Raw genomic sequence first — 24,503 nt, 5'->3', positions numbered from 1 at the left:
AGAAGAGGAAATTGCGGCAGGAAAGACGAAGTACAAGCTCATGAAGTCAATAAAAATGCCAGATAAGGGGGCTTCTAGAGCTGGGAGCCAGGATTCCAAAGCCCCTTACCGGAAGGGACAAGAAGAAAAGGAGAAGCGGGGGCGAGGGAGGAGGAGAGGAGGAAAGAGGAGCCAGAAACCTGCGAGGGGAGCGCGGAGAAGAGAAACTTCCAGCCCCCAGGAGCTTCCCTTCTCCCTCTTTCCCTGGGCCTCGCCACCGGCTCCGCCCCAAACGTGGCCCAGGGGAGGCGGGCGCGGGCTGGGGACGCCTGGGGCCTTTCCCTGCAGGGTCCCCTCCGCCTGCCGCGGCCCCTCCCCTCGGCTGTCCCGGCTCCTGACATCACGCCCCGGGAGGCGGGATCGGGGAGGGAGGGGGCCGCGGGGAGGAGGCTCCGCGCCGGAGAGGGAGGAGGTAGGGCGCGCAGTCCCAGCCAGAGCTTCAAAACAGCCCGGCGGCCTCGCCTCGCGCCCCAGCCCGTCCGTCTGTCCAGCCGCCCGCGCCGCCGCCAGCGCCCGGTGAGTTGGGGGCGCGGCCGGTTCCGCGCGCGGGGCGCCGTCGGGGGGCTCGGGCTCGCGTGCGCCCGGGCAGCAGGGCTGCGACCCCTCCACTTACTGGACCGCAAGCGGCCCCCGGAATGGGGGGGGGGGCAGGGAGAGGCCCAGGCCCTCCCTGCCCCCCCCCCACCTCCGGCCTGCGCCGCGCTCGTTCGGGCCCCCGCATGCCACCTCGCCACCCCCGGCCAGCTTGCTTCGCCTTTTGCGCCGAGGCGGGCGGGAAAAGTTCGGGGAGGAGTGGGGGCGGCTCCCCTTGCCCCCGCCAGCCCTACTCCCAGCCTCTCGGAGACCAGGGCGGTCTCCAGTGTCGCACGAGGGACCCCGGTGTCCCGGCGCAGCGACCCCGGTCTCTCCGAGCGGGCAGGGCTGGCTGAGCCCAGGCGCGGTCGGCGGGTCCTCAACGGGCTGCGCGCCCTCTCGGCCCGGCCGCGGCTCCGGCGCGCCCCCGAGCGGCGAGGAGCGACTTCTCTGGGTCCGGAGCGGTGGCGGGGCCTGGGGGCGCTGCTAGGATGACACCTCTCTCCCTCCCAGCTCTGATGGGGCTTGGGGCACTTGCAGGAGGCAAGGCCACCCTCATGGGTTCCCCAGGAAGGGGAGGCTAGAGGTCAGAATGTGGACTCCGCGCCCTCCCCAAATCCCGCAACCCAAGTGCACTCCAGGGAGGTCTTTAAGGTCCTATCGCGGCGCTGACATGTGGACGTCGTATGTGGGGGCTAGTGGGAGACGCCAGGACTGGAGCGAGACCCCACAGGACAAAGCTCTCCCTCCGGGCCACGGAGTCCACCCCCTGCTTTACAGTAAGGCTGTCAGCCCAGCTTCAGGTTTGGAGAAAGGAGCACTGTCCCCAACCCCAAACTCCAAGCTGTGTGTGTGTGTGCAGGTGAGCGGTGATCTTGTAACCTAGCTGCGTCTAAGTAAGGGGCTTGGACGGGGACTTAACGCCTCCGGCTCAAATACAGTGCGATTCCATGTCTGTGAAGCACCTAGAACAGGCAAATTCGTAGACAGTAGGACGGTTGTTGCCAGGGGGTGGGGGTGTGTGTGGGAGTGGGGAGTTAGCAGTTCAGGGGTACTGACTTTGTTGGGGAGGATGAAACAGTTTAGGGTTATAGAGAGTGGTCGTGGTTACACAGCATTGCAAATGTATTTAATGCCACTGAATTGTACACGTTCAAGTGGTTAAAATGATAATTATGATGTTATGCATATTTCACCACAATTTTTTAAAAACAGATGCCTCTGGCCAGCGCTGCTCTTCAGCCTGAATCAGTTAGAGACATCCCAGAGCTGACTGTCTGTTGCTGGCCACCTTGCTTCTGGATAAGGAAGCCCAGGGAGAATGAGGAAGGAACAGGGTCCCAGCTTCCCCGGGAGCCAGGAGCGGGAAGGGTGGCCCCGGAGCTGGTGGAGGTTCCAGGTGCCCTGGTGCACACCTATCTTCCCGCTTCTCCCTGGGGCCTCGCCCCTGAGCCTCGCCCCTGAGCCGTTTGCAGCAAACTGCTCTGGTGCAGGTGGGGAAGCCCAGGCCAGGCGGGAGAGTCAGTTTGCTCAAGGCCACTGAGCTGTAAGTGCCAAGAGCCAGACTTTGAACCTCCGCCTCCCCCTGAGTCCTCCCCTTTTTTCCACCTGGAGATGCCCTGGTGGTTTGCGGGGAATGGGGGGCCGGGGAATGGGGGGCCGGGGAAGGGACACTTCTGGAGAAAACAGGGCACAGATGCCCGCGGGGGCCTTGGCAAATGCCAAGCCCACAGCCAGGGGCGGGGTGTGGGGGTGGCAGGAAGGTGCGGAACCTGTTTTCCCACCGAGGGTTTTTGGATCCTGCCGCCTCCACCCCCATGGGGACATGGGGAGTCAGGTGGGAGGCAGAGGGCAGGCCACGTAGCCTGGGCCTCCTCCGCCCGCCAGGTGGAGAGTCGAGATGTGTCTGAAATCCAGAGAACATGTTCGTGGTGAAGCCACTGAAGTGGCCAGCAAGTGGGGTGGGTGAGGGCAGGGCCAGGTGGGAACGGTGGTGTGAAGGGAGGGGCTTGGAGGTGACACTGCCCTGGGGAAGGGAGGGGCACCCTCTCTGGCTGGCGCCACCCCAGATCAGGGTCTAGCTGATGAAGGGCTAACAGGGCTTGGTGGCATTTGACTGTAATACAGAACACATCCATTTAGCACCTACACACACACACACACACACACATAGAAATAATGGCACTTAAGTCATTTATGGGGTCCATTCTTTCTGGAATGGGGTTGAATGTTTAGGAAGCTTCCTTTTCCCTGCCTCTCACACAAGTCTTCAGGGCGGGAGCGCAGGCCTTGTGCGTATGTGCACAGACTCTCAATTTCCCAGCAACAGGTAATTCATAGGGAGGCTCCAGCGGCCAGTTTTTCCTCCTAGGCGCACTCTGACACTCCCTGCCCTGGCCCGCTCTGCCGCCTTCCTGGTCGTGGGGGCACAGCCAAGGCCAGTTCTTTGTCGCAGTGAACTCCACCAGACATGACCAGGAAGGGAAGTCTGTCGAGACAAAAATACATAAATGCCTTTCCAGGCCAGATGGATGGCGCTGGATTGCTGGCTGATCGGGGAGATTTGTTTGGGAGGCAGGAGGCCAGCCGCCCTCCCGGGGTGGGGGCAGGTAATGTGTGTGTGTGTGTGTTGCAACGCGTGGCTGATACCCAAGTGGGGCCTCTGACACAGGCTCGGGGGCTAAGGGGGTTGGGGCGGGCTCCACCGTGGGGAGCTCCTGGGCAGAGTGGTGGAGGTCACCACCCAGGCACTGGGATTGGGGTGCAGGCCTCTCCTAGAGGAGTGAGTTAAAGGTCGGCCTTGGGACAACCGTGCAGGAGGGGGTGAGAGGGTGTCTTGGGAAAGCAGGCGATTGGCAGCAGCAGCTGACATGGGGGAAGAGGGCAGTTGGCATGGTGGGAAGTCCTAGAGGCTGGACTCTTGGGTGACAGCCTCCGCTTGTCCTGGAAGGGACTGGGAGATAGGTGTGGGGCTGGCGGGAAGAGGCTCCCCTCCTCCCCCGGGAGTGGCGAAGTCTGGCTCCCTGCAGAGCGACCCAAAGTACAATTTCTGGAGGACTGTGGCAGGAGTCAGACGCATCTGGCTCTTGTTAGAGACAGGCCCAGCGAGGGGGGAGTCTAAAAATATCGGAGGCAGGGCTGCCACCCAGCGAGAGAGTGCAGGCCTGGTAACCTGACACCAGGGCGGAGACACCACCAGCCCTGCTCTAGTCCGGAGTCACTCGGGCTCTTCCAGGCAGCCAGGAGGATGAGGGCTCCCTGCCTTTAGGGCAGCCGCAGGCCCAGAGTGGAGAATTTCAGGGGCATAAGGGCCTTTTAAGGTCCAAGTTTGACAGCTAGGGACACTCAGAGAGGCGGAGCGACTTGCCCAGGTCACACAGCAAGGGGGCGGCAGACCCGGGACTAGATCTGGGGCACAGCTGAGAACTTCGATGGCTAGGAAAGTGGTCAGTGGGATTCCAGGGCCAGGTCCCCAGGGTCTGGGACGCTTATGGCATGTGTTGTCTATCTAGGATGCTGGATATCCACGCTCACTCCTGGACTGGCGGGAGAGTGGTAAACAAAGAGCTAGGCTCAGGCAGGAGGTCACTTCCCGTTGGGCACTGGGTCGTGGTCAGGCACAGCTGTTGGGCTCTGGGAATGTTGGCTCGTCTTGGGGCCGGATGTGGGGAGAAGGGAGGCTGGAAAAGAACCGGCTGAATGAGTCCTCTCCTCCTTCCCGTGCAAAGACACCCAAAGACACCGTTGGTTTTGTTCGCCCGGTACCCAGTGCTTAATGAGTAGCTGTGGGACGGAATCACTGAGTTCCCCGGGCCTGTCACCGCCCTTGGGAAGCTGGGCTTCTTCTGGTGATCGATTTAATGAAAGGGACCCTCTGCTCCAGTCCCTGCCCTCCATGGGCAGGCTAGATGGCATCAGCTTCTAGAAGCTTCCTAGAACTCTGCACCCAGAGCTGAGAGAGGGGTCAGCAAAGTGATATTTGGCACCAAGATTGTCCTTAGAAGTCTGGGATGCACAATGGTCCTCACCGGGCAGGACAGAAAGACAAACAAGCCAAGTCCCTCAGTTCCGACAGCTCATTGTCTAAGGTCAGGTAGGTTTTCCCAGTAGCAAAGTTGCTCGCTCTGAAGGTTTCTCCTTCTGGGGCTGATCCCAGACTTCTCGAGTGAACTGTCTTTCCTTCAAACGAAATTAACAACAACAACAAAAAAATGGTAGTGAATAAATATGACCCAGAGCTGTCTCGTTAATCTTACGGATGTTTCCCCGGGCGTGTTATTGCCGATGATGTGCGAGATAATTGTAAAAGATCTGCAGCTGAGTATAAAGAGAAAAAAGAATAATTACGTATTTTTCTTATTTGGTTTTTAGGGAGGAAAAAAGTGAGTAGCACACAAAGCCGTGGTTTCCGCAGATACTACTGCTGCTTAGGTTGAAATGAAAGTCGCTGCTTTAAACGTTAAAACATTTTTTTAAAAATAATTAAAGAAGTTGCTTCATAAGCACAGGTGGTCCTTGGGTTTGGCAAACATCTTAGGACCCGAGTGACTGCCTTTCGGGAGATGGTATCGTAACAGGACTGGGATGGGCGAGCTCCACTCTTGATAGCATGGCTCATCCTGGAAGATCCGAGAGCCCCCCCACAAGCCCCTCTTTGCGAGGACGCCCCCAGTGTTAGCTCCAGACTGAGACCTGCCGCCACTTAGCTGCCGGGGGAGTCTCTTCATCTTTAATGAGGATCATTGTTCCAGCCCGTGACCTGCGCCGGTTGTTCGGAGGATCAGAGGGGAAGATACATTGATGTACGTGGAAGTGGCTTGAAATGTCTGTGGTTTGCTTGAATCAAAGGAAGGCCGAGGGAAGGGCTGCCTTGCCCACTTTAATCTCGGGGAGTGTTATTAAGCTGGCAATACAAAGGGAGGGAGGGCGGAGGGAGGGCGGGAGGTGTGGCATGGGGGGGCTTCCCTTCCACATCCCCAAGAGCCTGGCCAAGGAGGCAGGTGTGAGGATATTCCCAGAGCGATGCAGGAACGAAAAAGAAGAAAAGAGAGAGAAGAAATAAAAAAGCGGAAGCAGCCTGAAATGTCCATTAGCCACTTTGCAGAATATTTGACAGCAGTTAAAAAGGACAAGGCTGGTCTCCGGGGACCAATACGGAAAGGGCTCTATGGCATTATGAAATCGAAACAAAACCAAGCAGCAAAGTAATATGGAAAAATGTTCTATTTGTGTGAACATAAACAGAACTTCTTGCGTTATGTTTATACGAGGAACAATGTCTGGAAGGGTACGCCGGAATGGATGGCTGTGCTTGTCTCTGATGAGAGAGGAGGGAAGAGCCGCCCCGGCAGGACAGAGTCTGGTCTGTAACCAGGAGAATACAGCCAGCAGTGGCCTCTTTCCCCAAACCGCAGTGAGAACGAAATAGTGGCCCCTAAATCCGGTGAGCAGTGGGGCTGTGCAGGTGTGGGGGCAGCAGGACAGAGGACGCGTTTGGCCGAGGGGTGTCAGATGGCTTGCATGGCGGAGGCTATGTGGACAGAGAGACCAGCTGGGGACTCTTTTGGAAATCCAGGGACAAGGACGTGGTGACTGATCTGAGGCGGTGTCGTCCAGCACCCCCCGCCCCCGAACAGCAATTGTGGATGCCTAATAGGCAACATGGGTGTCCAGTCTGGGCGCTGTTAATAGGTGTTAGCAGTGGTTTGGAGCCCAGGCACCGATGACGGTCCACTTGGGTCGTGTTAATGGGGCAGTTATGAAGTCCGGGGGAAGGTGCCTGGGACACCCTGGGAATGGGAGCCCAGGGCTTCGAAGAGAATTTCAAGAGACAGGTAAAAGGACCTGGGTCTCAAACTGTTTTAGGTTGGTATTTTAGGGGTTGGAGAAAGTGACTTAGATTTTATCAATGTTATCGGTAGTAATAATAATAATTTTCATTACTATTGGTTCAGCATTTATAGAGTGCAAAACTGTGTACCAGGCCACGGGTTTTACATCCCTTCCCTCATTTAAAATGAAAACCGTGGACGGGCGCCGTGGCTCACACCTGTGATCCTAGCACCCTGGGAGGCTGAGGCAGGAGGATGGCTTGAGGCCAGGAGTTCGAGACCAGCCTGAGCAAGAGTGAGATCTTGTCTCTACAAAAAAATAGAAACATTTTAGCTGGGTGGTGGTGCACACCTGTAGTCCCAGCTACTTGGAAGGCTGAGGCAGGAGGATTGTTTGAGCCCAGGAGTTTGAGGCTGCAGTGAGCTAGGCTGATGCCACTGCACTCCAGCCTGGGTGGCAGAGCTGGTCTTCCACTCTCTGGGTGGGGTGGGGGTGGGGGTTTCCTCTCTGTAGAGACTGCTTCTCCTCATTCCCAGGGCTACCATGTTGGCCCAGGCCTCTGCCTCTGTTGTGCTGACGACTGCACAAGCACCTTGACCACTGTCTCTGCAGCCACTTGGCCCACGACCCATTTTCCATCTGCATTTTCCAGAAGGATCTTACAGAGATGCAAAGCTGACAGGGCCACTTGCCCCCACCCCCCTCCCCTACTTAAAATTCATCAGTAGTTTCTTTCCTCCCTCCCTCCCTCCCTCCCTTCCTTCCTTCCTTCCTTCCTTCCTTCCTTCCTTCCTTCCTTCCTCTTCCTTCCCTTCCTTCCCTCCCTCCCCTCCCCTTCCTTCCCCTTCTCTTTCTCCTTCTTTCCTTCCTTCCTTCCTTCCTTCCTTCCTTCCTTCCTTCCTTCCTTCCTTCCTTCCTTCCTTCCTTCCTTTCTTCTCTTTTCTTTCTTTCTTTCTTTCTTTCTTTCTTTCTTTCCTTTCTTTCTTTCTTTCTTTCTTTCTTTCTTTCTTTCTTTCTTTCTTTCTTTCTTTCTTTCTTTCTTTCTTTCTTTCTTTCTTTCTTTCTTTCTTTCTTTCACAGAGTCTCACTCTGTTGACTGAGCTAGAGTGCCGTGGCATCAGCCTAGCTCACAGCAACCTCAAAGTCCTGGGCTCCAGCAATCCTCCTACCTCAGCCTTCCAAGTAGCTGAAACTACAGGCATGTGCCACCATGCCCGGCTAATTTTTTCTATTTATTTTTAGTTGGCCAATTAATTTCTTTCTATTTTTAGTAGAGACAGGGTCTCGCTCTTGCTCAGGCTGGTTTCCATCTCCTGATCTTGAGTGATCCTCCCGCCTTGGCCTCCCAAAGTGCTAGGATTACAGGTGTGAGCCACCTTGCCCCGCCCATCAATAGTTTCAATTGCTCATAAATTAAAGCAACAGATCTCAGGGCTTGGAGGTCCTTGGCTGGGTACCCCTTAGAATCACCTGAGCAGTCTGGGTAAAATGCCACTTCCCAGTCCCCACCCGAAAGCCACGACAGCAGATTCTCTGGAGGCTGGGGCCAGGGCGCGGGGAGTGTTCGAGGCGCCCCCGGTGCTGTTGGTGTGGGACCGGCTGGTCTGGCCCCTTCTGGGTTCTCACTGTCTCCAGCTGCGGCTTGCTCCAGCCCCTGGCCTGCCCTCGTTCCAGCTCTCCATCCTCTCCCGCCACTGCCTCCCCGTGCTCTGCCCTCTCTCCTCCTCCTTCCGAGTTCCCTTCCACTCTTTGTCCAGCTGATTCTCTTTATCCTTTAAGGCTCGCACCATTTCTTTACGGTTGCCGTCTAACCCCGAGTTAAGTCGGATTTTCTCTTTGCCATTATTCCTGATGGCATTTGTGTAAGCCCGGCAAGGGCTGTCGGGCACAGGTACCCGTCTCCTGTGTTCACCGGGACACCCCCAACATCTGTCAGCGTCCCCCCAATCGCAGCGGACCCAGGGGAGGAGTGACAGAAGGGAGGCCCGAGCCTTGGGTGAGCTGCAGGCTGCAGGGGTGAGTGGGGTGGGTATGGCGGTGGGCGGGTTCGGGAGGTCCCTGGGGTCAGGCCAGCTGCTCCCTCTCCCTCCTGCAGTTGGCGCTGCCTGGAGCTGCGTCAGGCATGGTCAGCGTCCTGCATGCCAGCGTGACACGGGGTCACATTCTTCCAGGCCAGAGCCTGAAAGGGAATCTGTCAACACAGCCAGGGTGGGGTCCACACACCGGCAGGCACTGGGGGGTGATCGCTATAGCATACAGGTGGTGTTAACAACTGTGCTGTGCTCCTGTTTACTCCAAAGTGTGTTACCGAAATGGCACTTGGCGAGTGCTGCTGCTTTTGCACTTGCAGTGTAACGCACATTTAAAATTGAATCCATGTCAGTTTAATGTGTTTAAAGGAAAATGTGGGTACCATGAGTAGAGCAGGTGGTGCACACAGAAAATAGAAATGGCCATAGGGGTGGAGGTGACACTGGGCGCCCACCCTGTTCCCTTCGCTGGATGATGTGCCCATCTCCCTCAGGGATGACTCACAGCTTCTCCTACTCCGGAGAATTTCGAGAAGGCTCTCCCAGAGATGCCTGGGAGGTCACGCTCCCATCCCCCTTCCTGGGGCCCACACTCAGCAGAAGCCAGCGGTGGGGCAGGGCGGCACCGATAAGAGCCCTGCCCCCTTGCCTGGGGCAGGACAAACTGCTGCTGGTCACTGCCCAGAGCTCCCTGGAGGGCCAGGCTGAGCTGGACTTCAGCCAAACCCACTTCTTTGCTGGCCTCTTCCCCCCTGGCTTCCCGCTTGCCCCACTTCCTTCTCGGTCTCACCAAAGAGCCTCCTTCAGAAGATCCCTAACGACAAAATCCACGCCCTGCCTCTTGGTAACCGGACCTGAGACTAAGACGTGACTTTCAGGGCCCGACATGGGGGTGCGGCTTTAATCCCACCCTCTCCTCCTGCCAGGGAGGAACTGTGGGCCAGTTAGCAGGTGTGACTTGCCCCAGGTTACCAGGCGGCTCGGCAGGGCAGGGCAGGGTGGTTGCAGGAAACAAAGATGAAGGAGAGCCAGTGAGCCTTCACTGCTCACCCGTCTGTCCGTGGACCAGGTGGCCCTTCCCGCCACAGGGTCGCCACAGGGTCGTGGTGGTGGTGTTGGGAAAACAAAGGAGTTTCCTCTCCCAGAAAGAAGGTCGCAAGAGAAAAGGGTTCTTTCATCCCCTAGTCCCGAGCAGTCTGAGAGAAACCTGTGAATTGGCAGCTTCCACTTCCTTTTACATACATGTGTAAATACACATTATACATGTAGTGTATAAAATAGGTATAATGTATGTGCATGTCTGCGTGGGTACGCGCTATACTGAATGTCATCATTTAAGGGCCCATGGAAGGGTGACCCCGGTGATTTTTGCAAACCTTGTGTGTAGTGGACTCACCTGGGCAGCTTTTAACACAAAAGAGGTTCTGACTCAAGGGGTCTAGAGAGGCGCTCCAAGGGCGTGCTCTTCTACTTCCCGCAGCCTGGGTTCTCTGCAGCCTCAGTGTCGCCATGAACTGGCTGTGCCCACGACTAAGCTGTGCTTCTGGGTCTTGCTGGGCATCGTTAGGCAAGGCGGTGGTCGAGGGCACCGCTGCTCCAACCCCAGTTCTGCCACTCACCGGCTGTGGGACCTTCGGCGAGCTGCCTGACCCCTCTGCCCCTCCGCGTGCTCTGTAAGATGCGGATTGTGAGGAACCTAAAAAGACAGTATTCTGATTGGACGATTTCTCTAATGCCTCTGTCCCTCAGGTCCCCCCTTGGTTTGTATTTCATGCCGCACACAGCGGGGGGCCAGGGACAGCCCCGGTGGGACGTGAATCAAAGACAGGCTTTGGTTTGCTCTACCAGGGTGGTCCGGCCCCAGCAGTCCCCTGGGGGGGAACCCAGGTCTCCCCACTTTGCCTTTTCCTGGGGGGTGTCAGGCTCCTAGACAACCAGTGTCGCATCCTGCCGGAGCCCCCCTGGACCGTGGGCCTCCGTGGCTGCCCTTCTCCCCTCCAGCCTCCTTGCCCTCTGCCCTCGCCCTCCCTGGCCTCGTGGGTGGAGACAATGGCACACCCACACAGGTGTGTCGGGGGCCTGGCCTGAGCCCCTGCCCACCTGCTCCCGGCAGCCTCCTGGTGCTTTTTCTGCAGTTTGCAAGCAGGAGATCAGGAGCTGGGAGTTGTTCGTGCTCTGGCACGGCACTCGGAGGGCCCATCTGGAGGCTGTGGGGCTCCCACGGGGGAGGGGGACGCTGTGCCTTCAGGTCGAGCCCCCTCACCCCAGATTCTCCCTGTGTCCCCCTCCTGCCGGCTCCAGAGGCTTGAGGCTTCTTGGGGAGGCCTGGAGTGGGGAGAAGGGTGCCCCCCAAGAGTCCCCATCCTTTGCCCCACAGATAGTCATTTGAGGATGTACCGTGCTGGGCAGGGGCCACAGCAGTGATGGGCGGACATAAGTCCCCAGCCTCAGGGAGCTCCCAGCGCAGAGGGACAAGACAGAAGAAGTGAGTAGAGGGAGATCAGAGCGCAGCAGATGGCGTTGGGTGACTAGAGAGGAGACGAGGGCAGGCTGCTCGCTCAGACGGGGAGACTTGGGGAGGCTTCTGGGAGGAGGTGACTTTGGAGTTGAGGCTCAATGAAAAGAAGAAGCTGGTCACGCCAAGATCTGAGAACTTTCCAGGCAGAGGGAACAGCTTGTGCAAAGGGGCTGCTTCCCTGGGGGGTGGGGGCGGCAGGCTTGGTTTTCCGGGATACTGAGCCATCCTGACGGTCCTCCTGGGCTCTCCCTGAGGGCGGGGACCCCGAGTCCCTGTCTTCCCACCCTCCCGCAGTGCCTACAAAGAGCCTGGCATGTTCTGTGTACTCGGGGACACGAACACGGACAGGAGGCTGGAAATGGGGCGCACGTGTTCCACCCGGCGGGGCGTCCCGAGGTGTGGAGCGGGTGGTGGCTTGTAGGTGGGGCCCCGTCTGAGAGTCACGGGGCTCCCAGCCCAGATCAGCCCCTTCCCACCCGAGACCCTGAATCCTGACCCGTGGTTTCTGCCTCCTCCCTCATGGGGGGCCAGCGAGGGTGCTTAGGTCACAGCGTCCTTGTGGTGTTAGACCCAGGGGCACAAAGGAGTTGAAATACCAACCTCCAGTGGAAACTCAGAACTTCCCAATTTTTTTAAGTGAGGTTTTTAAAATGTACAATTCGTCATATTTTAATATATCCACAGATACGTGCAACCATCACCACTGTCAATGTTAGACTATTTTCATCACCCTCCCTGACTTTCCCCTTCCCCGCCGGCCCTCAGCAACCCCTCGTCCACTTTCTGACTCCGTGGGTTTGTCCATTCTGGACATTTCATATAAATGGAGCCGTACACCATGTGACCTTGCGTGCCTGGCTTCTGCCACGGAGCACGTGTCCTCCAGGTTCGTCCACACGGTGGCGGGTGGCAGTGCCTCGTTCCTTTTTATGGCTGAGTGACACTCACCGCGTGGACATGCGTGTTGTACGTATCCATTCCCTCGCTGTGGGTGTGCGGGCTGTCGCCGCCTTTGACAGCGGTGAGTGGTGCTGCCACAAACGCCGTGTGCAAGGCTGGGCGGGGGTAGGGGTTCATTTCCCTTCCAAGAGTGGGATTGCTGGGCCACAGGGTCACTCTGCGTTCAGTTGGCGGAGGGACTGCCAGGCTGTTTTCGGCGGTGGCTGCACCGTTTTACCTGCCCACCAGCAGTGCGTGAAGGCTCCGGTTTCTCTGCTTCCCCGGGTGTTAATTTAATGCCCAGCCCCGTCCTTGTTTGTAGCTCAGCCTAAGGAAGCTCCCAGTGGTGGCATTTCTATAGGCCTAGAGCAGGTGTCTGGGGGCCAAGGCTCCTCGGTTTGAGCTGGGCCCCACCAGGGCTCCTGGGTTTGAGCTGGGCCCAGGCCCGGGGGGCTGAGGCGGAAGGAAGGGAGGGCACAGGCTCCGTGGTTCCCTGGGTGGAGACCACCGAAGACAGAACTGGCGTCGGTGGAAGGGAGAGCTCTCTCTAGTGCTGTTTTCTGCAGGGCGGGATCCACCATGCTGCAGTGACTTTAGCTCTGTCATCAAGTGTGGGGAAGCTGTTCTCTTTCCAGTGCTCTTTCAGCTCTTCTGATTCCTCCAAGGGGAAAACCGTAACTGGTGCAGAGGTGTTCAGTGCCCCCCGACTCTTGTGTTCCCTCTTTAGCCAGGTCTCCGGCTTAGTGTCTTTGGCAGGAAATAGCATCAAACCAGAATTAGTGGACTTTTTTGTGGGGCTGGGGGGCTGCTATTTATTTTCACAATCAATTTCTATTTATGGCAAGTGATGCAGATTTTCCGTTCCCAGGGAGCCAGGAGATTTCTCTTTAAAATGCATGTATGCATGTTGGAAAGTGGGTTCAAAAGACAAATGACTGCGTTTGGGAGCCCTTGTCCTAAAGTTAAGGGCCTGACAATCAGACGTGGTGTTGGCCAGTGCTGAAGTCCCTGGTCCCGCTGCACATAGGGATGGAAACTGGGTGCTAGAAAAATAATCCAGGCAGAGGCTGGGGGCAGGGGTGGCCCTAATGTCACACGGCGCCTTTCAGCCGAGACTGCATGAGTGTGCGATTCCCATTGTGTTGGGTCAGTTTCCCAATTCCACGGCCGGACAATGTCATTGCTGCAGACACAACATCATCAGCGGCGCTCCGGTGGGAAGGGCGAGATTTGGGGGGAGTGGGGGTTGGGGCGCCTTTCTTTCCAGCATGGCCACCTCGCAGCCCCAACAGGCATGCTGGTGGGGGCGTGTTACTGGGGGATTCCAAGTTCATAGAAACAGCTCCCCAGCTCAGAAGTGCTGCCCACAGTGCTGGCTCTGCATCTGCCCCGGTCTTGAATTTTTCATGGTGGGACGCCTTTCTGTTGGTGCCCTCCAAGTCCGCAGTTACGGGGCGTGACCTGCCGGAGGTTAGGTTGGTGAGCCCGTGCGGGCTGGGGACCCCAATGGAGAGATGCTGTACTAGTCAGGGTTCCGCAGAGAAACAGAACCACTATGCACATACTTAGATTTATTTTTAGGAATTAATTGGCTCATGTGATTACAGAGGCTGGCAAGTCCAAAATCTGCAGGGTGAGCCAGCAGGCGGGAGACCCAGGGAAGGGCTGATGCTGAAGCCCAAGGCTAGTAGAATTCCTTCCTGCTTGGAGGAAGTCCCCGCCTTTTGTTCTATCCTGGCCTTCAACTGCTTGGGTGAGGCCCACCCCACATGAGGGGGTGCAGTCTGCTTGACTTAGAGTCCACGGATTCAGATGTGCATCTCACCCCAAAACACCCTCACAGAGACACTGTGGCCCAGCCAGGGTGACACATGAAATGAACAGTCTCAGATGCTTTGGTTGGATCAGACACACAGCATTAAGTGAGGTAGAATCCCTTTCAAACCACTCCCTTTTAAATTCCCTTTCACCTCTTGCAAAGAGGAAATCTCAGTTTTGTGCTAATATGTCCTTAAAAACTTCTCAAACACATGTGACATCCTGTTCTAGCAAAAAAAAAAAAAAAAAATAGAAAGCTGTCTTTGGACTCAGAGCTTTTAGGAGCAAGAGCTTCTAGCTGGAATTTAATAACAGTGTTTTGTTTTCATTGTATTTATTTTTTCCAGCACTCTCTATTTATGGCAGGCGATGCGGAGTTTCCATTTCAGTTGTGATATAAGGTTTTCTTTTATAAAAAATGTAATTTTAAAAAAGTGAGTGAGCTAGGCAGTGGGGGGACATCAACATGAGCACAGCTGGGACGGTGCCCGAAATGTCCCCCAATTGTCCACGTACCCTGAGCTGCCAGTTGCCTGTTCGCGTTTCCTTCCCTCCTAGAGGCTGCCCTCGTAGTTTATTTCTGGTCGGTGGCTCCTGTCCAAGAGTGGTGGCAGCGGCCAGGAGGAGAGGACGCTGGCTCTCTGGGGAAGGGAAAGGCCTGGGCGTGGCAGCCCTGTGACAGACTCCTTGACTGGTGGTGATTAGTGGTGCTGGTGGTGATTAGTAACACACCCATGGCCTTTGCTATGTGCCAGATGGTGCTCTAGCTACTTTCACTTAACTACCTTCCAGTGGTCTTAAGGGGTAGGTGTTCCAATGTCATCCCCACTTTACAGATGGGAAAACTGAGTCACTGACTGTTTAAGCTGCTAGACGACAGCCCAGTCAGTCATGGCTCGTGTTGTGCTCTTACCTCGTTTTGCTCAAATTGCTTCCTGCTTGTCTTCTACCCTTTGTCCTCTTCCTGTACCAACTTACAGGTTAACCAGGTGGGACCCTGGGTTCCTGGTCTTGAGGCTCCCTGGGCCTGGCTGAGTTGTAGGCTGTTTGTGGTGCATAGTCCATAAGTTGCCAGCAAAATCCATCTACAGGAATGATGACTCTTGTCACTTATGAAAGAGGAAAAGGCTATTAAAGTGAGTGTGACCGGTCTCCTGGGGATTACCTGGAAGTCGCTAAATACAAGGTGCTCTGTGAAGGAGAGAATGTTAGTAACCTAATGGGTGTGAGCTTGAGGGACACCCTGAGTTTGACACCCGCCTCACCTCCAGCAGTTTAATCCAAATCAACCTCACTCTCAGGCTGACATTCTGTGTGCCTGTGGCTATGTTACCAACCCTCTCTGGGCTGCAGTGTGGGTTTGCTGGGTGGTGTAATTATAGGGAGCTTCTCAGATGACAGCAGCCAGTTCTTTAATTGACAGGGTCAAGCAGCAGTCATTGGCAGAATGGTAGTTATTAACTGTTCTGCAAAAGCTGCACAAATATTCGACAAGTATTTGCTGAGCAATGTTGGACGCTGGGGAAGATGAGTGAGACATAGTTCCTGCCCTTGAGGAACTCCGAATCTAACAAGGCAGTGTCTGCCCTGTATCAGTTAGCTCTTGCTGGGTAACAAACCACCCCACAATGTAATGACTTCAAACAGAAAACCTGAATTTTGTTCATGATTCTGAAGGTGGGCAATTTGGGCTGGGCTCAGCTGGGTGGTTTATCTGATCTCAGCTGGGCTGACTGATGTGTTGGTGACCAGCTGGTAGGTCAGCCGGGGGCTGGCTGGGCCAGGGTGGCCTCTGCTGGAAAAGCTAGTCTGGTCACCTGCTGGTCTGCTCTCCAGCAGGCCAGCCCAGCCTGGTCACATGCTTGTGGGCAGACAGGGAGAGAATAAACGGGCATGAGCCCTCTTGAGGACTTGGCTAGAATTGACAAACTGTCGCATTTTTGCAACCTTTTATGGCTAAAACAAATCACAAGGCCAGCAGGGATTTGGTGGTTGGGGAAATAGAGTCTACCTCTTGGACAGAGGATTCGATTTGCTAAAATGTTAAAATTTTTTTCATTTGCATACATGAGGGATATTGGCCTTTTTCTTTTTTTTTCTTTCTTTTTTTTTTTTTGTAACGTCTTTGTCTGGTTTGGGGGTCAGGGTAGTGCCAGCCTCATAGAATGCATGTGTGTGTGTGTGTGGGGGGGGGGGTTCCCTCCTCTTCAGTTTCCTGGAACCGTTTGTTTAGAATTCATATTATTCTTAAGTGTTTGGCAGAATTCACCTGCGAAGCCATCTGGGCCTGGAGTTTTCTCTATGGGAAGGGACTCTGGGCTCTTGATAAATATTTTTGCTCCTTTTATTGCCAAACTTGGGGGACAAAAAAAAAAGACTAGTTCCATTTCTTTATATTTTATCGGTCCTTAGCGCCTTGAAACCTGGTTACTTCACTCATTCATTGCGCGCGCTCGCTGAGCACGGTGGGGGCACAGCACTGTGCCGGGGGCTGGGAACGCCGTCCGCACAGACTCGCAGGCCCCAGCCTCTGCAACCCAAGCAAACAACCACACCATGACATCAGGCCATGCGAGATGCTCCAGGGAGAAAAATAAAGGGCTTTAGTTCACTTCGCTAAAACTGTGGTCACCAAGTCTGCCAAGGAGCTGATGTTCCCTCCTGATCCCTGTTTTCTGGTCTCTCCTCTTGGCTTCGGGTCCCGCTGTCACCCGCGTTGCTCTCCCACTCCTGTGCCCTCCCGGCCGTCTCCTTCTCTGGCCTCGTCTCCTCCTCTCCCCGGGGCCTTGCCTGCCGTCCCCACACCAGGACACCAGGGTTTCTGTTCCTGGCTCCTGTTTGCTCTCGAGTGACAGTCCCGCCTATACTTCCAACTGCTGGACACGTTTCCACCATCGCCCGCTGGACACGTCCCAAACCAAAGGAACTGTTTTCCTTGTGCTTCGGGCGAGCTCCCCCTGCCCCATCCGAGAATCCTTCCCCCTGTCCCCCAGCCCTCCGCCAAGTCCCATCAGCTCTGCTTCTGCAAGCCCTCTCGGCCCTCCCTTCTGCCCACCCTGCTCCTGCCTCGGTCAAGACCCTCCTCGTTTCCCACCAGGGCTGCTCTGGCAGCTGTCCCAAGTTCACCTCCTGCTCCGTCTTCCTGCTGGTGCTGCTGCGGAATGGCTTTCTCCTAGAAGCAGATCTTACGCCTTTTCCGCTTCCCCGGCCCCCACGGCCTCCAGGGGAACATTCCCTCTCCTTTGCATGGTCCCCAAGGGCCGTTAGGCTTCTCGGGAGAGTTCTGGCCCGTCCAGGGGCCCAGCCGGGCGCACAGCCTCCTCCACCTGGGGTGTGCGGCTCTGTGCTTGGGGTATCCCACGGCCCTGCCTGCCACACCCTCTCCCCACAGCTCCGCCTGGGCTCCGCGTGTCACCAGGGCTTGGTCCATGGCAAGTGCGCGATAAGTTCTCATTGGATTAATGATTTTAAAGAACAGGCAATAGGCTAGTAATCAGATGGCTGCGGTCTGAGCCCTGGGTCGGCCACTGCAAATGGGATTCTGTGAACAAAGCCCAGGTCCTTGCCTGTCCTTACGACAGGGCTGGGTCCCCACCGACAAGTGTCTGCCGTGCAGGCAGTGGAGGGAAGAGCCTTCAGCCCGGAGGAGTCCGGGATGACTTTGTGTTCTCAGCTTCCCTTGTCTCCAATGTGCCTCAAAAGCATGTCCCAGGATGTGGGGCCTGGAGCAGGGACGTGGCCGTGGCCAGTGGCTGGCACCTGAAGCCACGTGTGGCCCCAGGACTTTGGTGGGAGCTGTGATCAAGCCTTATAGTATCAGGACTCCAAATCAGAGGGGAAATTCTGATTTAGGCCAGGCTACGTGCTGGTTTCTCTGATGCCAAACTGCCTGGGTTCAAATCCCCGTTCCTGCCTTTCCTAGCTGTGTGATCTTGGGGAAGTTGCCTAACCTCTCTGCACCTGATCTTCTTTACCTGTAAAATGAGGCTAATTATAACACCTATATCTTAGCGAACACATCAATACGTATAAAGAGCTTAGAACAGTGACCGGCACATACTGTGCAACAAATGTTGGCTGTCGTTATTGTTGTGGCTATTATATTATTCAAACGGATTGGAAGACCCAGGGCTACACAGACAGAATCATCCTCAGTGGCTTCTGCCCTGGAGCCCTGCCAAATTCCAGCGTCCCGCCTGTTGCCATTTCCGGACAGAGCCCAGTGTTGACTCCGTGCCCAGAGCCCGGCCACAGGGAGCGCGAAGCAGGGCCGCGGGGATAATTGGCTCCCGCCGTCCCGGGGCGTCTCGGCCGCCCGGATCTTCCCAGCTGGCGGGCGTCCAGATGCCAGGGCAGGAGGCTGAGCTGACCTCTGCCAGAGCCACTGTCCCCCCGGAGTCCCGTGGGCAGTGGGAGGGGCCTGGGCTCCGGCCAGCCGGGGTCGAGCCGCCAGTGCTGTGCAGCGGCCTCGCGCAGGGTCCCGCGCCGGAGCCTCCCGGCCTTCCGAGCGAGGCGGGGGCGGACGTGTGCGCCCCGACACCCGGACCTGCGGGCGCACACGTCTCAGGTCTGTGCTGACAGTTTCCACACCTCACGGTTGCATCTCGCCTACAATTCCCGGACCAGGCTCCTGCTCCGGCTGAGCGTGCGCGGTCTAAAGTGCAGGAAGAACTCCTGAGGGTGGGGATGGGGCCGGGCGGACCGGCGGGCATCCTACCAGCGCGTTCTTCCTCCAAGGGAAGAAGCGCGCGCCGGAGCCGGTTCCTTTTGGCAACAGCAAGCAGGGCCTGGGGCTCCCGGGGTGGACATTTGTGCTTTTAGGAAGAAGAGAAGACAGGAGTGGCCCCTTACGCTGTCCGTGGGCGGGTCCCGTGGCATTTTGTTCTCCCGCAAGGCGCTGATGGCGATGTTCCACCGTCAAGGGCAAGTGTTGCTTCTGGGGGAGGGTGGGCCGGGGAGACTCCAGGATGTTTGTGTGTTTCTGCACACCCAGGCTAGGCGTGCAACACACACACACACACAGTAAGGGAACACCGGACTGAGGCAGAGAAGAACAGCCGCTCTATGGGACACAGCAAGGAGATGGCAGTCCTCGGTGTGTTTGTTTGTTATCTGAGGTCGGGGTGGGCATTTCTGTGGGCACAGTCCCTCTTCCCGTCAACCTTTAGAAAGCAAAATGCGCTGAGCCACAAACGTTCCATTCCACCAGCATAATTTGCATAGCCCCGCCCATCGCGCCCGGTGCCACGCCCCTCCCTCCGCCCTCTCCCTCCTCCCCCTCCGCCTGCTCTCTGCGGTTCTGAGGCCCGGAGGATGCTGGTTGCTGCTTGGGGAAGTCCACGTGCTGCTTCTCCTACCCCAGTTATGGGTGGCTTTCCCTTTTAGAAATTTTTTTTTTTTAAATCTCAAGTCCTGATATCCTGTGTTGTGTGTATTATTTTTATGGGTATTTCATAGGATGAGGAGTAAAGACAGTTTCCATGGTACCTACCATGCACCTGAACCAAGGTTGGGGTGTCCAGGCAACTTATTGCACTCCGTGAGCCCAGCCTAGTTTCTGGATGGAAAGGAGATTACACTTCAATACATTTAGAAAACATCCTCCCATGTTTGCGTGATTCCTTTTAGATATCAAGCGAAAACTCTATTCATAAGCCAAACCAATCTCAAAGTAGATCTATAAAGACAGCAAATGCTTCAGCTTGGCCAGTGAGCTAATAGGATGCAAAATGCGAGAAACCCTGGTTTTGGTGCAAATGAAGATGGAATGAGGCCCTTTTTTAGTTATAACTCAGTCATATCTCAACTTTAGCTAATGGGCCGGTGTAGAGAGAAGGTGCCTCCACAGTCCCTCCTGCCTGGCACGGAACTCGAGAGAAATGCAGCCAAAGGTAAAAGACACAAAGATGATTTAACGCTGCCTTGTGCCCTCTTGCCTGATTTTAATTAGGCTGCCGTGTGGTTTTAATTAGGCCCTCGGCATATGAGTGGGGAAAAGAGTAGGAGAAAAATGCCTTGTATTTGGAATTGGAAAACCAGGGATTGGTGTCATAGACCTGTGAACTTTGGCAAGTCACAAAGGTTTTAGCCTCAGAGCCTTTGGGGGCCTCAGGTTTCTCGTCTGTAAAAGAGAGATGCTGATACCTTTGCTCTGCCAGCTTCATACGGTCGACATGAAGCCCCAATGCAAGACGTACTCTGTAAACTGCAACTTGACCTTTAATCATGGTGAGTCTCCTTTTCTCCTGCGATGACCCTCCTGGGCACCCCTTCCCCACAGATCTGCTTTACCTCCTACCCATCTTGGAGTTATGCCGGCCCCCAGTTCCCTGACCACTGTTAGGAACGAATGTGCTATCTTCCCCGAAGAATGTCATGCGTGGATTGCTTGTCCTTCTTGTCCTGGGACAGCAGCAGCTGCTGAGGCTGCACATGGCAGAGAGCAGGGGCGGGCAGAGTTGGGAGAGCGACTGGCTGGAGAATGTGCACAGGCTTGTAACTGAAACCGCGCATTTGCCTTGCTTTGGGGGTTCTAGAACAGAAGACTTGGAACTATAAAAAATTTGGTAAGAACTGAAGAAATGTGGAAAATAGATGGGACCACAGAAAGAAAAGAAGGAAGGAAGGAAGGCAACTAGAAATTCTAGGGAAAAGAAGAGTTTTTCAAGGAAAAAGAACAATAATAGTATACTATCTGGCTCTGCAGTGTACGATATTTACATGGTGGTGATGTAAATGACAATTATGGATCTCAGTTTAGACTGTATGGGGATGATGGGAGGAGGAAGACTGAGGGCAAATGATGGTGAGAGAACTTTTCCCAAAGCAGAAAGTTCTAATAATAATGATAAATTAGTTGGGAAATAGAAGTGCACGGATATTTTCTATAAATGTGGAGAGATGGTGGGAATAGAAATAGCTGAAACGGTTAAAAGTGATTGTTTCCAGGGAGCAGGACTGCGGAAGGCAAAAGGACGTGGTCTTTCATCATGCACCTTTTGGTTCTATTATCTCTTTTTAAAAAATCATCACATGTAGTGTGTAGATCAAAACATTTTTAAAAGACAATTTCTGCAAATTGTAGGACTTGGATTTCTGGACAGTAACTACTCATGTAGTGCAGTTTCCGACCTTCAGGTAGGTAAATGCCCAAACCCGGGTGGCCTTTTAGCATGTTCTGCTCAGCTCCTAAATAAATTGGCAAAAGGAAAAACAATGTGGTTTGTATTGTACCGCTAACATTGTGCTTGAATGTGACAGAGGCTTTGGGGAAATGGTTGCTAGCTCATGAAAGATTGCATGGGCCTTCCCACCGAGATAGAAAGGGCGACTGGAAAGGGGCCAGAAGACCCCGTTCTAGTCCTGGCCTTGTTCCTGCTTCGCTGTGAGGTGGGAGCAAGTCTCAGCCCCACCAGGCCTCCGTTGCTGCCTCTGGACAATCAGGGCTTTGAGTTTTCCAAGGGCCTTTACGGTTCTGCATTCTAGAACTGTAAAGAGATAGCAAATAGCTGTCAGAGGGGGAGATAAACAATAGACAAGTGAACGAATAAGATGCTTTCAGACTGTGCAAGTCCTCCAAGGAAAATAAAGTAGGGGGTGGGGTGGATTATGCCGGAAGGGGGCATGGCTACTTCGCGTCGGATGGTCAGGGACACTTCTCGGAGGAGGGGAGGTTTGAACTGAGACCTAGACGGTGCCAGTGAGCCAAGTGAGTGTGGAATTGAGACAGGGCCAGTGCAGCTAAGGCGGCAGAGCACCGAAGTTTGCAAGGACAAGGGGGACAGAGGAAGGAGACGGATCGCATTCAGTGTCATGTGTTTTGAAGGGAAAATACATTTTTGTGAATGGCAAGGATTAATTCCGATGCCACTTTGGGTTTGGTGGGCCAGGCTTCATCCAACGTGCAGCCCAGGGAGTTGTTTGTTCCTTAGTGTCACCAGAGAGGGCAGGGTACAGTGTCTGTATGCTTTGCAGTAAATTAAATTAAATTTTAAAAACTACAAGTAAGGCCGGGCACGGTGGCTCACGCCTGTAATCCTAGCACTCTAGGAGGCCGAGGCGGGAGGGATGCTCGAGGTTAGGAGTTCAAAATGAGCCTGAGCAAGAGCGAGACCCCGTCTCTACTAAAAATAGAAAGAAATTAATTGGCCAAGGCCGGGCGCAGTGGCTCACGCCTGTAATCCTAGCTCTCTGGGAGGCCGAGGCGGGCAGATTGCTCGAGGTCAGGAGTTCGAAACCAGCCTGAGCAAGAGCGAGACCCTGTCTCTACTATAAATAGAAAGAAATTAATTGGCCAACTAATACATATAGAAAAAACTAGCCGGGCATGGTGGCACATGCCTGTAGTCCCAGCTACTCGGGAGGCTGAGGCAGCAGGATTGCTTGAGCCCAGGAGATTGAGGTTGCTGTGAGCTAGACTGACACCACGGCACTCACTCTAGCCTGGGCAACAAAGCGAGACTCTGTCTCAAAAAAAAAAAACCAAAAAAAAAAACCTACAAGTAAAATAAATTAAATAAGCATAGTCTTTGACTCAGCGCCTCCACCACTAGGAATCTGTCCTTCGATATACTAATGCAACATGCAAAAAAAAATAAGTGCAAGGATGTTCATTGACAGGGTAGCATGGCGTAGCAGAAAGTCCGGAAGTGTCTAAATGCCTACCGATAGGGGACTAGTTAAGTAACCGTGCCACAGCCACACAAAGGAACACCAGGCAGCCATTCTAAGAACGAGGAGGATTCACATACACGGGGAAAAGAACGATCTTGGAGGGATATTATTAGAAAAGCTAGATTCGAGGAAGGGGCTTGGACTTGTGGCCAAAGGAGCTTGCTGGAGCTCCCAGCTACACACACCTGCCCCCCCCCAGTATCCCCGGGCGCCTCCAGCCAAAAGAAACGGGGGCTCTGGGAGGAGCAGACACACCACTCACTAGCAGAGGGAGGAAGTATGGGGAAGGGCAGAGCGCTGCACTGAGGTCAGGAGTGTTACCGTAGTGTTGCTCCCTCCACACGGAAACGTGGGGAGTGGGGAATAAGCGTTCCCCCTAACAGGTGTCTCTGGCAGCTTACACAGAAGGCCGAGAAGAGTGGCTGCCTCTAGGAAGACAGTGGGACACTGGCATGAGGGGTGGTGGCAGAGAGGGTATAGAGGTGCAGGAGTGAAGTGTCATTTTTATTCCTTCTTAAAGATGCATGGGATTCCCCTACGTATGAATGACTTCCCCCAGAGCCCTCTGGTGGGGTCCCCAGCAGTGTCCTGGGTTCATAAGTCTTGTAATTGATTTACCCTTATCTTGTTTTTTTCCTGGAGATCTGAATTCCAGGTGTCGTCATGGGAGGGTACTAAGGAGGTGACATTTACTCCTCTGTCCCCTGCTTTTTCTGGATGGCCAGTGGTTCAAACCAATCTTGGGGCACCTTTGTGTGTCCCCAGAGCTTTCCCTTACACTGGACTCACGACCTCACTGGATGTCCTATAAAAACTGACCCCTTTCTGTGCAGGAGCCTATTCCTGACGTCTGGACCCGACTGGAAACATTCCCAGGGCTTAAAGCAGCGCCTCCCAGGCATCAGGCGTTTGAGAACCACCCCCAGGATTTTTGCTATCACAGGACCACCTGGCCTTTTTCCTGACATAACATTTTTTCTTAAATGACTCATGCTTAAAACTTAACAAACTTATTTTAAAAGGATATTTTAAATCACTATTATAAATAGTATTCCTATAAAAAGAAACAACCTGGCCGGGCGCGGTGGCTCACGCCTGTAATCCTAGCACTCTGGGAGGCCGAGGCGGGCGGATTGCTCAGGTCAGGAGTTCGAAACCAGCCTGAGCAAGAGCGAGACCCCACCTCTACTATAAATAGAAAGAAATTAGCTGGACAACTAAAAATATATAGAAAAAATTAGCCGGGCATGGTGGTGCATGCCTGTTGTCCCAGCTACTGGGGAGGCTGAGGCAGGAGGATCGCTTGAGCCCGAGAGTTTGAGGTTGCTGTGAGCTAGGCTGACGCCACGGCACTCTAGCCTGGGCAACAGAGTGAGACTGTCTCATAAAAAAAAAAAAAGTTACTAAATTCTAGCTACAAACTATGGCCTAACCAAAGATCTGCTTTTTCTTTTTGTGAAAAAGAAATTGGCAAGTATTAGAGACAGACTAGCGCCAAACTGAGTCTTTTTTCTTGGTGGATTTAGAAGGATTGGAGTGAGGACTTTCTGTCTATGTGATTCAGTGTTAATGCTCTAGCAAAGCACCATCCAAAATCATGCCTTAGAACATTTGAATTGCACGCTTTGGAGAAGAATGGGTTAAAGCCCTTTTTTTTTTTTTTTTCTTTTCTAGAAAGTTTCAGTTATGTGTCCCTATGCATTTGCGTCATCTGAGCTGGACAATACATGAAGCCATTATCACCCCAGAGTTTGTGGCCCTGATGAAGCTGGCATTCTGGCATTCCAGCTGATATTAAAGTAACGTGGCATTCAGCATGGTACACAAGCCTTTTTTCCCCTGAGGTCAGAAATGCATGTATTTGAGAGGAGGGAAAAAAAGAAAAGAAAAGAGATGCATCTATTTGGAGGCAGCATATGATGGCTGCTAAGAATGACGCAGGACTAAACAAAGGGGAATTTGTCCTTTTTAAAAGAATTGGAAGAATCTCTGAACTGGTTCATTGGGTTCTTCCAAGGGGTGATGCACAGAATTGCAGCCGGGGCCTCCCAGACTGAGTTCTGCAGCCACACAGCTCCTGG

At 54.4% G+C, this 24,503-nt stretch overlaps 1 protein-coding gene across 1 annotated transcript in view; it reads left to right on the top strand.

The window, feature by feature from the left end:
* The first annotated feature begins 324 nt into the window (after positions 1 to 324).
* Positions 325 to 24,503, top strand: part of EMP2 (epithelial membrane protein 2) — a 40,915-nt gene continuing 16,736 nt past the window's right edge. The window contains exon 1 of the mRNA XM_012785060.3: positions 325 to 555. The gene's annotated coding sequence lies outside the window, so the exon portion shown is untranslated. The remainder of the gene's footprint in view (positions 556 to 24,503) is intronic.

This window comes from Microcebus murinus, chromosome 19 (genome assembly GCF_040939455.1).
Source record: "Microcebus murinus isolate Inina chromosome 19, M.murinus_Inina_mat1.0, whole genome shotgun sequence".
NCBI classification, from domain to species: Eukaryota; Metazoa; Chordata; class Mammalia; order Primates; family Cheirogaleidae; genus Microcebus; species Microcebus murinus.
Note: the sequence above shows the minus strand (reverse complement) of the source record. Positions and strands in the feature narration are given on the sequence as shown.